A 17,267-nucleotide genomic window follows, 5' to 3' on the forward strand; every position below is an offset into this window, starting at 1 on the left:
TGTCAAAAGTATTCAGCTCCTAAACTATGCATACAACCAACCCCCAAAGCACTATTCTCTTTATCAGTGGGAAACACTTAGAATGACTCATCATGAATCAGACCCTAATGCTGCAGATGTTGGAACACAGCGTGAGTGCGTGATAGGTGACAGAATTACTCAGTAAAATCTCATTACACTGCTGTAATTTCTATGTTATAGCTGTTAATGAGTTCTGATAGTACTCCCTGAAATCTAATGCTGGCAGCCACAAATAGTAGAATTTGACTTTCTTAAAAGCATGGCTAAAATAGAACTATTAGGAAATTTGCATAACATAGGCCATTGGCTCTAATGTTCATACTTAGAATTCACTGCCAAATCTTTGTGGCAATTACTATTGTAAAACAGTTACACACATTGTCAACAGGTTTGTGAAGTGTTAAAATAAAGATTTTGGTTTTAAGTTCTAGTTAATTTGAGACAATTTACCACAAGTACTGGAAATACTATTTAGGCCAGGTGGAAATAGAACTTCAAAAATTTTAAAAAACATAATTTGAGGGGTTTGAATGATCAAATAGACATTTATTCATTTAATTTTATATCAAAATATTTGAAGTGAAAAAATGCTCAGGCCTTTAATTTATATACATTGTACAATGTTGTACGACAATGCAGATTATACTACTGCAATGGAAAAACCATTATACAGGCAACTCCATGTAATGGAGTATGTTGCATTCCTAGAAAATTGACCATAATATGAAGTTGCATCATCTGCACGCTAAATTGCTTGTTTGTTTTGTTTTAATTCATCATTCTTTTTCACATAAATTCTGTAACAGCAAATTTTATTCTGTATCAAACTTTTTCTTGAGTAGAAACTGCATTCTGTAAGTGAGAATTGGCTGCAGAGTGGAGCTGTCTATAGACCTGTAAACAGTTAACAGCACCAGAATGAGACACTTGGAATGAGTATTTACATTATATAAGGTCAGCTTCAAAGTAAGAACTTTGGAGTTAATATTAGGAAATGGGCAATAATTTGTCAAAATTGCTGTGAAACTATTGGTACATCATTATTAATACATCAGTCCTACAGTGTTCAAGATAGGGAAGATATGTGAAAACTGTAAGTTGTAGCTTCCTCATTACTTTTGAGGAAAAACAACTAATTGATGTCCTTCTGCATCCTACCTGTTTCCACAACACTACTTGCCCCTCCATCAATCTTCGTATCATCTGCAAACTTGGAATAAAGCCATCTTATCCATCATCTAAATCATTTATATACAGCATAAAAAGAAGTGATCCCAACACCGACCCCTGAGGAACATCACTAGTTACTGGCAGCCAACTAGAAGAGGATCCTTTTATTCCCACTTGCTACCTTCTACCAATCTGCCAATGCTCTAACCATGTTAGAAACTTTCCTGGGCTCTTAACTTGGTAAGCAGCCTCATGTGTGTCACCTTGTCAAAGGCCTTCTGAAAGTCCAGCTATACAACATCCACTCATCCTCTTTCTCGATCCTACTTGTGATCTCCTCAAAGATATATTTTTCTGCATTAATTACTTACTGGATCGAAGGATTTAATGAATCTTCTTAGATCATAAATAAAGGCTCACCATTTGACCCAGGTTCTCAGCATGTTTTCAATAATCAATCTTAGTTTCAAGGATGTTCTGACAACCTATCTCCGCGTTTGGGCAGAAAAGAGAATGTCTCTGGCACTTTCATGGGAATTGATAGGACGCGCAGGATTGACATTTTACATTTTGACTGACGTAGTTAACTTACGGTGTGTATATACAGTAAAAAAAAAGGTGGTGACTATAGTTCTTTGGAAGACTTGACGATCACACCACTAGTGAGTCATTCTTCCTGTATTTATGAATAAAAGTATTCTCCAGTTACTTCGAAGTCTGTTTCAATTTATTAGTGACCAACTTTAATTGAAATTCCTTAACAAATTAATTTCCCTAACAGTGCATCAAAATTTCTTTTTGTAAAGGTGACAAATCTCAGCAATTCTCTACACTGGAGGACTGTGGTAGGTATATTCGTTTTACGTATTTAAGGTGGAGGTGGAGCTAGATAAATTGTTGACAGATCAAGGTATTGATATCTTAGGGGAACTGGCTCAGGAGAGATGTTATGCCAGCATGGATTATCTATATTCGTGTTGAATGTAAGTCAGATTTGAGGCTAGGTGGCCAACGTCTGCTTTTATATTCTTTTATTCTTTCGTACCTAATCTGTATCCCAGTAATACCACAGCTAAAGAGTTAAAAATTGTTAGCTCACCAGCTGTAGAATATTTGTTTAGTGTCAAATCCATTACATCAGTAGAAGAATAACAAAGGATGGAGGGAGATGAAGTGGTGAATCCAGCATAAATGCATCAGTGAACAGCAAATTATCTTATTATATTCAGCTGCAATGCCCAAAGCAAGCATTCACTAACTCAATGCATGTTATAAATTAAAGTTAAATTACTCTGTTTAATTGCAACCATGCTTATCAGTAATTGTAAATATCACTGTATGAACCTTGACATACTGATCTTTACTTTTCTTGGCAGAGGTTTGTCATTTAGCTTCATCCAACTGAATATGGAGTGGGGGGGGGGTCAGTTATGTAGGATTAAAATGGCCTTCCCAATAAAGATAACAACCATTATATTGTATGTATATCTAAACCAGGTGCTGAAAATATGAAATAAAACAAAAAATGGTGCTTCTGTCATGGATCGTCTTTGAAAGAGATACCAAGATAAATGATGCTTCACCAGAACTAGGAAATTATAGAGGCCGAATAAGTTTTGAGCATACAAAGAAAAATGGGGAGGGAAAGAAATACCTGGAAACCCCATTGAAAGGGGAGAAAAGAAGTGAGATTAAATGAAAAAGTGGTTAAGCTGTAGGGTAAAACAAGGCAGTAAATGTTCAGCTTGGAGGAGATCTGCAGAATAAGTATCTAAAACTATGAAAACTGAAAATGCTGATTACTTGAAATTGTTCAACTCAATGTTATTTCGTAAAGGCTGTTATAAATTCAGGAGTTGCTCCTTCAGTTCATTTTGAAACAACACTCAGTCTAAAGTCTGCCATGCCATGGTATCTCAAGCACTTATTTAACTTCTTACATGTTGGAATAGTGTAAGAGACCAAAGACAGAGACAGAAGAGTAGGTGTTATGATTGAAGATTAAATTGTCAGGCAATTGGAAATTTAAGTTCAAGCCTGAAGTCTGAGCAGATGCATTCTGCAAAGGATTAATCTCAACTGCTTTTCACAGACTCAGTATAGAAGAGGCTATGTCATGAGCTGCAAGTACAAGTAAATAGCTCATTCCCTTGAAAGAACCTGGACAGTAGAATGAAGGAAGCAGAAAGTGGGTATGGTGGATCACAGCTAGAGATCAGGAGAGTACTGAAATACTTTCTATCCATGCCAGGTGCATATTCAGCTTTAGACTTGGGGAACTGAATGGGGAGGTCAATCATCAAAACACGGGTAGAGTGTTGGTCGCCATAGTGTGACACTGTGATTCAGAGCTTGTGGATACGGCTTGGTCAATGTATAACATGCAGAGTTCTTCTGATATAAGGGTAAAATAACAGTGAATTCAGATGACATAGCACTTGAACAGTACTAGTGAGTACATGTCCACCACTGTAAAACAGTGCAATTTAGAATCTGATTTGGTGATAGGAGGCAAAGGGTGATTCAGGGCTGTTCTTCATTTGGAAGCCTATGACTGGTGGCGAACCATAGAGGTCAGTGCTGGGACCCATGTTGTTTGTTATATACTTTAGCAATCTAGGTGTGACTGTTGGCAGGTGTGATTAATAATTTAATATCATGCCATACATTTAATAATAAATGGAGATTGATATGGTTGTGGATAATGGAGAGGATAGTCTTCAGCTTCAAGATGATATTAGTCCAAAATTCACAAGACATAGGAGCAGAATTAGGCTACTTGGCCCATCGAGATGACTCTGCCATTCAATTATGGCTGACCCATGATATTACTCAGTTGATAAATTGGGCAGAAAAAATGGAAGATGGAATTCAATCTTGAAAAATGTGAAATTGTTTCATCTTGGGTGGACTAATAAGGCTAGGATATGCAAAATAAATGGACTTTTGGAAGTCCTTGGAACCGGAAAGACAGTTAAGAAAGCATACATGATGCTTGCCTTCATTAACAGGGGCATAGAAGAGTAGGGATGCTATGGTACCACAATGAAAATCATTAAATAGAATCATTAAATAGCAAGAGTATTGTGTTCAGTTCTGGTCAACAAACTATAGGAATTGTGATAGCACTGGAAGGGATAGAAAGGGGATTCACTAAAACATTGCCTGGGATAGAGCTTTCTGGTTAGGATGAAAAAAACTTTGCTGTCTGGGTTTGTTTTCATTTGAGCAGAAAATGTCAACAGGTGACTTGTTTGAGTATACAAAACTATGAGGGACATAAATTTGGTAAGTAGTGTGAAACTTTTCCCTCTTACCTGAGGTGGCCTTAACCTGAGGACAAGGGTTAGGACATCTGGGAAAAACTTGATGCAGAATTTTTTTTCAGCAAGAGGACAGCTGAAACCTACGTCTCACTGCCTGAAGGAGTCATAGGGGCAATTACTTTCACAAATTTAATAAGTATTAAGATGAACATTTGAAACACCATAGCATAGAATGCTTCAGGCAGAATGCTGGAAAATGGGATTGAAATACATTCTTGCTTGATAACTGTCCGAAGGACCTATTTCTGTGCTTTATCACTCTGTGATGTGCACAGCAGTGGAGTTCCAGGTCTCTCACCATGAAACACAGGGTACAGTACTGGTGTGGACAAGTCATTCACTGGCAAAACTGCAATTTGGAAGAGCCCCTTTAAATAACAGGAAGTTTCTATGTTACATTCCATGCCCTAGCTTACATCCCCAATCTTATCCTTGTTACAGACAATTGTGTGTTTGTTAATATGAGGAATTCCCATATAAAACTAGCAATATAGGGTAGTTGATCATATGAGTAAGAAGAAACTATATCAAATTTCCCAGATTAGTTTCTGAGAAAAACATATGATCTGCTTGTTTTTAGAAAAAAATAGCTATTTTTGTTTTTTAGAGTGGCCTGGAGTGTTGTCTTCAATGGTACTTCAGAATGTAATAGTGCAATTTTGACATATACACTCTTTTTTGTAAAAATTTAATATGTTTGTTTTCCTTTCTTATATACTATGTATGATTCCTGAAGAGAATTTGATCCATTAAGGCTGTGATGCTTCTAGAATCTTTATAATGGGTCATTTTGTAGTCCTGCATGCATCAAGCTGTACCTATACACCCCATCTAAAACCTGTCTCTCATTGTGGCAACACAGTGTTGACAACCCTACTTATACCCATAATTCTTCATCCATGTAAACATTTTCTCCACCGTCTCTAAGACTTCCAGATCTTTCCTCATTTTTGTGACCAGTGCAGTTAGACAAGTGTTCCATACAAATTCAATGTAATTCTTTGTTTTGTTATCTATCTGGCCCTTATAAATCCAGGATTCCATTTGCATTGATAACTGTTCTGCAGATTCAGATTCACTTACTTATCACATGAACACCAAAACATACAGTGAATGCATCATCTGTGTTAGCAACCAATGCAACAGAAGTATTGTGGGCATGCCGTGTTGGCGCCATACATTCTGGCCACAACGTTCAGCAACAGCAGCTAAATAACAATAGCAAAACAAGCCCCTTTCCTTCTTCCCATCCACCCATCCCACTCATTTGTCATGATGGTGATTGAAGACACCAGAGAGACACTGATTCTGGTTATATAGAAGTCTTCATTCATCACAATAAGCAGACATTCTTCAGGAGATCCTGCCAAAAACTCAAAAGCACATCACATACAAAGGTATCAGTAGGTAATTCAATGCAATTTCAGTAGTTACAATGACATTGTTTACTTCAATATTTTGGGTTTATAATAGTTCCTTTCAATTACATATCTCCAATGGGAGTCATCTCCAAATTCTCAAGCACCCCTCCTGGGATGAACTGATTGACACAGTTATTCTAAAAACGTCTGAAGACAAAGAGCCAGACATCAAACATCAGTGACTCTCTGAGTGCAGAGATCTCCCAACTATTGATAGATCAGCTATTTGATGTGCCAAGTGATAGTATCAGTCTGGTCTCCAAGTTTCCTTGAATTTGTTTACAGTGGTGCAAATTACTTAACCCCATATTTGCCTGGATGGATGCAGGCGAATTAACACAACCCCATTGTCTTAACATTTGACCGATGTATATTGAAATGTCACTTGGTCACCATTTTGCAAACCATAGCTCTTAGTCTGTGGGCCAGCCTGTGCTCCACAGACAGCATTGTTTACTTGTACATATGTGCTTTTAATTTCAATATACAATTTACATTAAGAACAGAATACTGTTTTCTTGTTGGAATTAATATCTGCTATATTCGGATAACCCCAGAATCCTCCCTAACACCACTCATATACACAGACAGTTTTCCAACCTAAGGACAGGCTGCCAGCCTCCACTGGACTTGTAGATATTTGGCTTCCAGCTTCCTCAGTGAATTCGGAATCAGCGTTTTGACTTTGGGCCTCAACTTCTGGGCTTTGACTTTTGAGCTTTGATCTTCTGTATTAACTCCAGGCCTCAAACTCTGAGCTTGTTGACTTGCATACCTGGGGGGGGGGGGGGGTCACTGGCCCTTGTACCTCCTTCCCAATCCTGCTAATCCTCTCTGATCTCTCTGATCTAGGGGTTGGGAGAGGTGGTGGTGGTGAAGAGCACCATCCTTCCTCCTCATTGGTCTTCAATCAAGGTACCTGCTGCCAGCCCTTCAAACTATAAATTTAAAAGATCTAAGTACAAATACATGAAAACCTCTCCATTACAACTTTGTTCCGACTTTTAAAGAACAAATTTTGGAATGACAGTTATAGTATCAATCAGAACCAGGTTTATTACAACAGTCTTATATAATGTTTAGCGGCTGTGAACAAGACAAAGACTTAAAAATCTATAAATTACAGAAATAAAAAGGGAATATTGACGTAGTAAATCATAAACACAAGCAAGTCTGCAGATGCTGGAAATCCAAAGTGTTTGTGTTATAATGAGGTAGTGTTCATGGAATATTCAGAAATATGATGGTGGAAGGGAGGGGAAGAAGCTGTTAGTAAATTATTGAGTGATGGTTTTCAGGCTCCTGTACTACATCTCTGATGGTAGAGATGAGAAGAGGACATGTCTGGAGAGTCAGGGTCTTCCATGATGGATTTTGCTGTCTTGAGGCACCACCTCTTGAAGATGCCCTCGATGGTGGTAGAGTCATGCTCGTGATGGAGCTGGTTGAGTCTATGATCCTATACAGTCTCTTCTTATCCTGTACATTGGAGACTCCATACCGGGCTGTGACTCAACTAACCAGAATGCTCTCTATTGAACATTGAGAAATTTGTAAGAGTCTTTCAAGACCTTCAAAATTCTAATTCTAATAAAATTCTAATAGAGCCACAGGTGGGCTTTCTTCATGATTGTACCAATGTGTTGGGCACAGGATAGATCTTCCAATGTATTGTGACTTTTGCCTATTGACAAAATGGATACAGGACAAATGCATTTCTGAACAGTGATATTTTACACAGTAAGTCATTGGGTTGTCTTTTCATTTGACAAATATTGGCAATGTTACATGAGCTGAATTGAAACTGTATTGTTTAGCCACAGCCAGAAACCACTCATGCTAGTTCAAAGTCTATCATCTTCACATAAGCATAGATGCCTGGCAGTGGCCTCATGATATCTAAATTAATAGATGTATTTTGGACAAGATCCTGTAACTCTCCCAAGAGAGATGAAAGATCCAGTATCCCAAAGCTGGATCTTTACTTCCAGTCAAACACTTCAATGAAACATAAAGTTGGAGATCTAACTGAAAAAAAAATGTTTCCCTGAGGAATGACAGGTGATTACTAAGAGGATATTTTCTTTACTGAGGTTATTTAGGTAGACATAGAAAATTTAATTTTTTGCATATTTTTGCAGGGAATATCATTTTGAAAATAAGCCACCGCTGGGGGAGAAAGTCCAAATGCAGTATTGCAATAGGCATGCAACTGAAAATCACAAACCTTTGCAGTTTTTACCCCAAGGCAATGTTTTATGCAGTTTTAATACACCATTTTGGAACCAAATGAATGTCTAAGCCAATATGTTCTTTTTGTAGGATCTAGCAAATACCAATAAAAATGTCAACTGCACTTAAATTTATATTTCACACTTGTCTATTACCAAGGAACAAAATAAGAAAGGAACAAAATATGTCCAGCTGGCAGAAACTTGTATTTCTTTTTATGACCATAGCAACATGATCTGCAATTTCCATGATACTCGTGAAAAAGGTTCACACTGCTTAAGAACATTACCTAGATAGTATTCATTATATAAAAAAGTAATACTGATTTTTAAAATGTAATTCAGCTTAGGTTTTGTAATAACTGCCATCTATACTGAGATTTATAGCCAAAAAATTTGTATAACTCATCAATTGGCATTCCTTTTGTTATTATTTTATAGCTAAGGTAGCTGTTTATATAATGTTAATATTTCATACAAGAAGCATGAAGAAAATGTCAAAGAAATGTCTTAAGTATTTGCCTGTAAATACATATCAGAGGTAAACCCATCATAGCAAATATAATTCTTGATTTACAGAAAGCATTCCTCAAAATACACTTACTGATCTGAAAGAACTCATGCCCAACATTACTTTTTGACATTGAAGTTAGTGAAGAGAATGGTATTTTTTTCATTTATGGGAATCCACTTAACCCCTTAGGAGAACATCATATTCGACTTGAGTGATCACTCTACTATCATTTAGTACCAATTCATTGCATTTAAGATTGTATTTCTAATTTGGCAAACGTCATTCCCATGAAGACTTCAACTTGTCAAATACAGTATAGAAGTTGAGTACAGACATTAGCATTTGCTCCAAAGTCTTCAGCTCTTCAGTGATTTTCATAAATTGCCAGAAGTTCCAGTTCAAATTTAAGAAGGTCTCAGATGCTCAGTGAACTCTAACATAGGAGAGGAGAATCCTTGAGAAGTACTCTATGCACAATGTCAGTGTTCATTAATCAATAACTAGCTTATCCCCTTTATGTTTCTTCTTCTGTCACTAAAACATCAGAGCAGTATTTCAGTTTTAGTATCTATTAACATATTTCTATTTCTCTCATTATTGATCTCGCCAGTTTTACTTAGATTTCATCAGCAATTCTGTAAGTGTCTCCAATTCTTATGAATTAATAGAAATATAGCAGTTATTTGCTGGCCATTAACAGATTTTCATCAGATACTGTTGCTTGACATCATGCCCTTCTAACCTTTAATGCTCTATGTATCACACAGTATCAGCTAACGAAAGCTTAAATATGTTTAAAATATCCAATATTATTTTGGAGTGCGAGGTCATCCTTGGTGATGGAGATACAAGCAACTGGAAATACTGGAATCTGAAGCAAAAATTAAACTGCTGGAAGAATTCAGTGGGTTAAGAAGCATCTGTGGAAGCAAAGGGATGCTCAACATTTCAGATCAAGACTTTGCATCAGGATGGAGAGTGTAGAGAAAGCAGGCAGTATATAGAAGTGAGGTTGGCGGGAGGAAACAAGGTGGTGAGTAAGAGCTAATAGGTCATAGGTGTAACCATATTGGTGGGGGTTGGTGAGAGTTAGGGAAGGGTGTGATGCACAGATGGAACCATATGGGTGGGTGAGAGGGAGAGTGTTGCAAGAAAGGCCTGGAATTGATAGCTGGAAGAAGCAAACAAGAAGAATAGGTAAATGAAGCTAGGTGAGGGAGGATGGAGACATAATTGAAAGCAGATAACAGAGAGATAATGGGCAGATGAAAACAGGTGAGGGAAAAAACCTGGGTGGACAGGTAGGAATAGTAGAAGGTAGGAAGGCAGCATCTATTTCTAATGATTCTCACCATCTGGGACATAGATTCTTCTCATTATTACCTTCAAGGAGGAGGTACAGGACCTTGAAGACCTTTACTCAATGATTCAGAAATGGCTTCTTCTCTTCCACCATTGGATTTGTGAGTGATCTACAAACCCTTTATTCCTCTTACTGCATGATTTATTCATTTTTGTAGTTTTATAGTTACTTCATGTCTTTGCATGAAACAACAAATTTGATATCATATCAGTCAGTGATAATAAACCTGATTCCAATGAATGGGTTACTCTGAATTGGAAAATTCAATGTTCGTGGCATTGGGTTGTAAGCTAGCTAAGCAGAATATCAGGTGCTGTTCTTCTAGTTTGCACTTAGCCTCATCATGGCAGTAGAGAAAGCCAAGGACAGACAGTTTAGTGTGGGAATGGGAAGGGGAATTGAAGTGACATGCTAGCAGATGCCTAATGATACAATGAGAGTGCCAGGAACACTATTTTGAGGATCTTAGTACTAGGCACATATAATCATCCCAATATATTAAATAATAATGAGTATATTTGATATAAAGAGCACAAAATAGTCCACATCTATTCATTGGAGCAAGGCTATAACAATAAGAATATAATTTTGAACAAGAATCCATTATGGCACATAGCTGGAGAACTACATTTATCTTAGGATGCTACCTAACTGAGGGGTAGTGAAAGAGTGCAAATAATATATCATGAATTTATCTGGCAGATTGTGAATGATGAGGAATTTATCTCATTTGGAATAACTTGAGGAGTCAGTAATTTTTTCTTTCATATTAATGAGAAATTTCCTTAATGTTCTCATTCTACTACTCTTCCTAAGTCAGAAGTGGAGAGATATTCTTGACAGAGTTTCAGTGACAATTGAGATGCAGCCCAAAGGAAGCTTTCTCTTACGTTTTTTTTCAAACTAGGAAGATGTAAATAGGGGCACCCACCAGCACATGAAGTTTTCTCAGTACTACTAAAAATCTAGATTTGGGTGTACATGTACAACTTCTGCAACAACACAATGAGAAACATTCATCAGCAAAACCACTGTGATTAGATTTGCAAGAAGAAAAAGATTAAATATTTAAAGAGTAACCCACAAGGGTGTGTTGCTCTGGATTTCCAGCATCTGCAGAATCTCTTGTGTTAAACATTTAAAGATCAGCTTTATTTGTCATATGTACTTCAGAACATCAAAACATACAGAAGTGAGTTGTTTGCTCCAACAACCAATACATTCTGAGGATGTACTGGGGGTAGCCGACAAATGTCTGGCATGACCATAGCACGACCACAACTTACTAACCCCAACCTGATTGTCTTCAGAATGTGGGAAGAAACCGAATCATCTGGAGGAAACCTATGTGGTCTCAGGGAGAATGTATAAATTCCTTAAAGACAGTGGCCAAACTGAACTTGGGTTGTGAACACTGAAATATTGTTACACTAATCACTACTCTACCGTGTCACCCCAATATAGACTAAGGATTTGGGCAGATGAATACCAGTTGAACAACCATGTAGAGAAGTACCAGGCAAAATAATTCCGTTTGTAATGAAGAATATGAGTAACAGAATCACACAGCATGGAAATAGACCCTTTGGTACACCAAGTAGGTGCTGATAATCAAGCATCTGTTTTCACCAATCACACACTAATCCTTTTTTGTTCTCCCTACTTCACTAATAACCTTCAGACTGGGATTGGATTTGATTTATTATTGTCATATGTACTGAGTTACAGTGAAAAGCTTAACTTGCATGCTGTTCATACAGATCAAATCTTTACAGAGTGCATTGAAGTAGAACAAGGTAAAACAATAAAAGAATGCAGAATAAAGTGTAAGAGTTATGGAGAAAGTGAAATGCAGCTACACAATAAGGTGCAAAATCATAATGAGGTGGATTGAGCTGGGGACCCATTCAGTAGTCTTATAATAGTGGGAGAGAAGCTGTCCTAAGTTCAAAGTAAATTTTATTATCAGAATATAGGTAGATGTCACCACATCCAACTCTGAGATTCATTTTTCTGTGGGCATATTCAGCAAATCTATAGAATAGAAACCATAACAGGATCAATGAAAGATCAAGCAGAGTGCAGAAGACAACAAACTGTGCAAATGCAAATATAAGTAAATAACAATAAATAAAGAGAACATGAAATAACAAGATAAAGAGTCCTTAAAGTGAGATCATTGGTTGTGGGGACATCTCAGTGAATGGGCAAGTCAGTGCAGTTATCCCCCTTTGTTCAAGAGCCTGATGGTTAAAGGGTAGTAACTGTTCTTGATCCTGGTGGTATGAGTCCTGAGGATCCTGTACCTTCTGCCTAATGACAGCAAAGAGAAAAGAGCATGGCCTGGGTGGTGGGTGTCTCTGATAATAGATGCTGCTTTCCTACAACAGTATTTTATGTAGATATGCTCAACAGTTGGGAGGCCTTTACCCATGATATACTGAGCTGAATTCACTACCTCTTGTATAATTTTCCCTTCAAAGGCATTGGTGTTTCCATACCAGGCCAGGATATAGTCAGTCAATACACATCCACTACATACCCATCGAAATTTGTCAAAGTTTCTGCAGACTCCTAAGGAAGCAGAAATGATTCTGTGATTTCTTTGCAATTGCATTTATGTGCTGGGTCCAGGACAAGTCCTCTGAAATAGCAACACCCAGAAATTTAAAGTTCCAGATTCTCTCCAACTCTGATCTTCCAATGAGGAATGGCTGATTGACCTCTGGTTTCCCTCTCTTGGTTTACAGTAAGTTCCTTGGTCTTGCTGACATTGAGTGAGAGGTTGCCTTTATGACAACACTCAGCCTAATTTTTAGTTTCCCTGTTGTATGCTGATTCATCACCACCTCTGATATGGCCCACAACTGAGGTGTCATCAGCAAAGTTGTATGCGGTGTTGAATTTGTGCTTAGCCACACAGACATAAGTATAAAGCAAGTAGAGCAGGGGGCTAAGTGTATAGTTCTGTGATGCACCTTTGCTAATGGAGATTGTGGAGGAGATCTGAACTGACTGGGGTCTACAAGTGAGGAAATCCAGATTCCAGTTGCACTAGGAGATCTTGAGGCCAAGGTCTTGGAACTTATTAACCAGTTTTGAGGGAATGGTGGTATTTAATGCTGAACTGTAATCGATAAAAAGCATCCCAATGTATGCATTTCTGCTAATCAGATGTTCCAGCATTGTGTGAAGAGCCAACAAGAGGGCATTTGCTGTGGACCTGTTGCTCTGGTAGGCAAATTGGAACAGATCCAAGTTGCCTCTCAGGGAGGAGCTGATATGTTTCATAACAGGCTTCTCAAAATAATTAATCACTGTGGATGTAGGTGCAACTACATGTAAATGTAGGTCATAGTCATTGAGGCAGGTCCAAGCGATCTTCTTGGACACCTGTATGATTGAAGCAGGTGGTACCACACACTGAAGTGAGTGATTAAAGATATCAGTGAATGCTTCAGGCCAGTTGGTTAGCATAGGTCTTTAGTGCGTGGCCTGGTACCCCATCTAGTCTGGATATTTTCCTTGGATTCAACCTCCTGAAGGCAGCCTACATATCAGTTTCAGATACTGAGATCAAAGAATGATCAGAAGATGTAGGGGTTCGCAACATTTCCTCCATGTGCTGATGGTCAAAGCAAGCATAGAAGACATTCAGCTCCTAGAAATATAGAAAACCTACAGCACAATACAGGCCCTTTGGCCCACAAAGCTGTGCCGTACATGTCCTTACCTGAGAAAGGACCTAGGGTTACCCATAGCCCTCTATTTTGCCTGAGCTCCATGTACCTGCCCAGGAGTCTCTTAAAAGACCCTATCACATCCATCTCCACCACTGTCACTGCCAGCCCATTCTACACACTCACCACTCACTGCGTAAAAACCTTACCCCTGATATATCCTCTGGAAGCAATGCCCTGCTGTCTCCTTGAGTCTGGTGGGGTATGTTTTCAGGCTTTTGTATCTTCTGCCTGATGGAAGAATGAAGCAGAATAGTTATCATATCAATCCTTTATGCATCCAGGTATGATGTTTTCTATGGTGCATCTATGTTTTCTATGGTAAGGGTCGATGGGACCTGCCAATCACCTATGCACTAGGGGAAAAGTTACAGTGGCAAATTGATCTACCAACATGGATGTGGGAGGAAATTAAAACAGTGGTTAAAACTAATGTAGTAACAGAAAGAATGTGTAAACTCTATGGAGACAACATCACAGGTAATGATTAAATGTAGGTCACTGGAACCATGAAGAAACAGCTCTTCTAGCCTTTGACATAGGATGGACAATTTCATGAACTTGTTTAAAGCATGATAATTCAATGTTAGGTTTTACAAATGGAGGTAACCAATATCAAGAAGGATTAATGAGAAATCAAAACAAGTCACTTGGCCAACTGCATTTGGAAAATCTGTATTCCAATGGAGACCAGTAAATGTAGCTTGCAGAAAATGCTTGGCTAAAAACATGGAGTCGATAATTTTCCAAACACTATTTTAACTAACAGAAAGTGACTCACTGAAGATCAAAATTACCCCAAGACCCCTGATGGCTCCAAGAAAATTATTGCTAAGGAACTCTTCTTATATAGATGGCCAAAGCAGAAAAGGCAAGGAAAGGCAAGTCTATACATATAGCACTTTTCAAACTCAAGGCAGCTCTAAGTGCTTTACATAAAACAAGACATAAAAATCAAACAGCAAATTTCAGACGATATAAAGAGAATGAAATCCACACATAAATATAAAGAAATAGAAGTTACAGTGCAGGAGATTCTAATTGAAAGCTACAGCAAAAAGAAAAGTTTTAAGCCTCGATTTAAAAGAGCTTAAAGTTGGGGCAGACTTCAGATTCTCTGGAAGGTTATTACAGATGTGCGGAGCATAGTAACTAAAGGCTGCTACACCATGTTTAATTTTGACCCTGTGGATGGTAAGCAGACCCACCCCAGATGACTTGAGAGCTCAGGGAGGTTCATAATGCAGCAAGAGATAAGAGGTGTATTTTAGCCCTAGACCATACAGTGCTTTATAAATCAGTAGTAATATTTTAAAGTCAATTACAGGAAGCTAGTGTAGTGATCAGAGAAATGGAGTGATATGTTCTACTTTCTTTATATTAGCGAGGACTCTAGCAGCAGCTGAATGAGCTGCAGCTGTCTGAGAGATTTTTTCAAGGTCTGTGAAAACGCCAGTACAGTCATCAAGCCTACTAAAAATAAATGCATAGACAAGTTTTTCTAGATCCTGCCAAGACATAAGCCCTTTAACTCACACTTTATTTTTAAGATGATATTAGGCTGACTTTGTAATTGTCTTAATGTGGCAGTTAAAATTTAAGTTGGAGTCCATCACAACACCAAAGTTTCTGGCTTGGTTTGTGGACTGTGATGACAGGGATTATTAGTAAGCACAGACTTTTAGTCATTCCTTTTTGGCACCAAAAACAATTATTTCAGTTTTCTCTTTGTGTAACTGAAGGAAATTGTGGTACATCCAATCAGTGATTTGTTCAATACAGCTTTTTAGTGATTGTATGGGACCATAGTCACTTAATGACACTGTTAAATAAATCATCCACTTAATTATGGAAATGTATCTTGTTGCTTACCATGATTTGATCTAGAAGGAGCACATGTATGTTAAACAGAAGAGGCCCTAGTATGGACCCTTGAGGTACTCTACATATCATTTTTGTTTGGTCAGATATATAGCTACCAATCAATACAAAGTAGTCCCTGTCCTGTAAATACGATTTAAACCAATTTAGGACTATCCTGGAAATTTCCATCCAGTTTTCCAGTCTGTCAACATAATCAACTGTGTCAAAAGCAGCACTCTGAGATCCAGTGGAACCAAAACTGAAATTTTACCATCATCATGGTTTAAGTGGATGTAATTTAAAATCTTGACTAGAGCAGTTCAGTGCTATGGTGTTGTTGAAATCCAGACTGGAGAACAATTGTACAATTGCTTAGTGCCAAAAAGCTGTTAAATTGCTGATAAACAACCTTTTCAATGATTTTACTTAATCCTGGTAAGTTTGATAAAGGCCTGTAATTATTATTTACTGAGGCATCTGGGTTGTTCTTTTTTAGAAACGGTGCAATAACTGGGCTTCCCCAATTTCAAGGCTCTGGGGAAATAGCCCAATAGAAAAGAACTGTTGACTATTTGCAAAATATCTGGTGCCATGCAACTAAAAACATTTTTTTAAAGTTGTAGGTAAAATGGCAAGGGAACAGGAGGATGATTTCAGGTGTAACACAATTTCTTCGGGAGTTTTATAGTCAAAAGGTTTGAATTGTGACATCTTAATTAAATTACTTCTAAGTGAATGAAAGGATGACACTGACTTCTAACCTGATACAGAGACACTAACAGCATGTCTAATCTTCTGAATTTTGTCAGTAGAAAAGAACGCAAGGTTATTACATGACTTTGTAGATAGAAGTTCAGGTGCTACTGATGCAGGAGGATGTGTGAGCAGATGGAGCAAATAAGGCATGTGATTTATTTATAATATCAGAGAAGAAGGACTTCTTTAAACGTCTCAGCTCTAAATTATTGTTGCAAGGAGTTTCTTTATAAATGTCATAATGAACCTGGAGTTTTGTCTTCCACCACCTGCATTCAGATTTTGGACACTCTCTTCTTTAGAGTTTAACCAGCAAGGTGATTCTCCCTGGTGCTTTTTCCTTTTCAGAGGCTACTTATACTTCTGTGGGGGGAATTGCATCAATAGCATCTGTAATTTTAGAGTTGAGATGGTCTACAAGATCATTGACAGAGGCCAGAGAGAGGGAAGAAGTGGGAGAAAAGGCCTGTGTGAATAATACCTGGTGTTTCAGTGATATACCATTTTGTAATTACTTCAGTTTGAGTACAAGTGGATAGAGACATAGTAATTTCAAAGAAAACCCAGAAATGCTCAGAAACAGCAACATTGGTCACCACAACCACAGAAGCGTTTAGACCTTTGGAAATGACTAGGTCAAAGGTGTGGCTCTTGCTGTGTGTGGACCCTGTCACATGCAGTGTCAGTCCAGAGTTGACCAGGATGCAGAACATTAGCTCTACTGTCCTTGGGGTTATCACCATGAATATTAAAATCACCAGCAGTGACTACCCAGTCAAAATCAATGCAAACAATAGCCAGCAAAGTCATCAAAAAAGGTTGCACAATATTTTGGTTGTCTCTATATAGTTAAAAATAAAGC

General features: G+C 37.9%; 1 long non-coding RNA gene across 2 annotated transcripts in view; it reads right to left on the reverse strand.

The window, feature by feature from the left end:
• LOC132396309 (uncharacterized) overlaps positions 1-17,267 on the reverse strand; it is a 69,158-nt gene that overhangs the window by 42,329 nt on the left and 9,562 nt on the right. Inside the window, exons 2-3 of one of the 2 annotated variants that reach the window (XR_009512943.1) lie at positions 13,936-14,017; positions 8,559-9,116 (exon numbers count right to left, since the gene is read on the reverse strand). This is a non-coding gene — a long non-coding RNA (uncharacterized LOC132396309). Of the gene's footprint in view, positions 1-8,558; positions 9,117-13,935; positions 14,018-17,267 lie in introns of those variants that run through there. The other variant, XR_009512942.1, reaches the window with a different exon arrangement.

This window comes from Hypanus sabinus, chromosome 7, assembly GCF_030144855.1.
Source record: "Hypanus sabinus isolate sHypSab1 chromosome 7, sHypSab1.hap1, whole genome shotgun sequence".
NCBI lineage: Eukaryota > Metazoa > Chordata > Chondrichthyes > Myliobatiformes > Dasyatidae > Hypanus > Hypanus sabinus.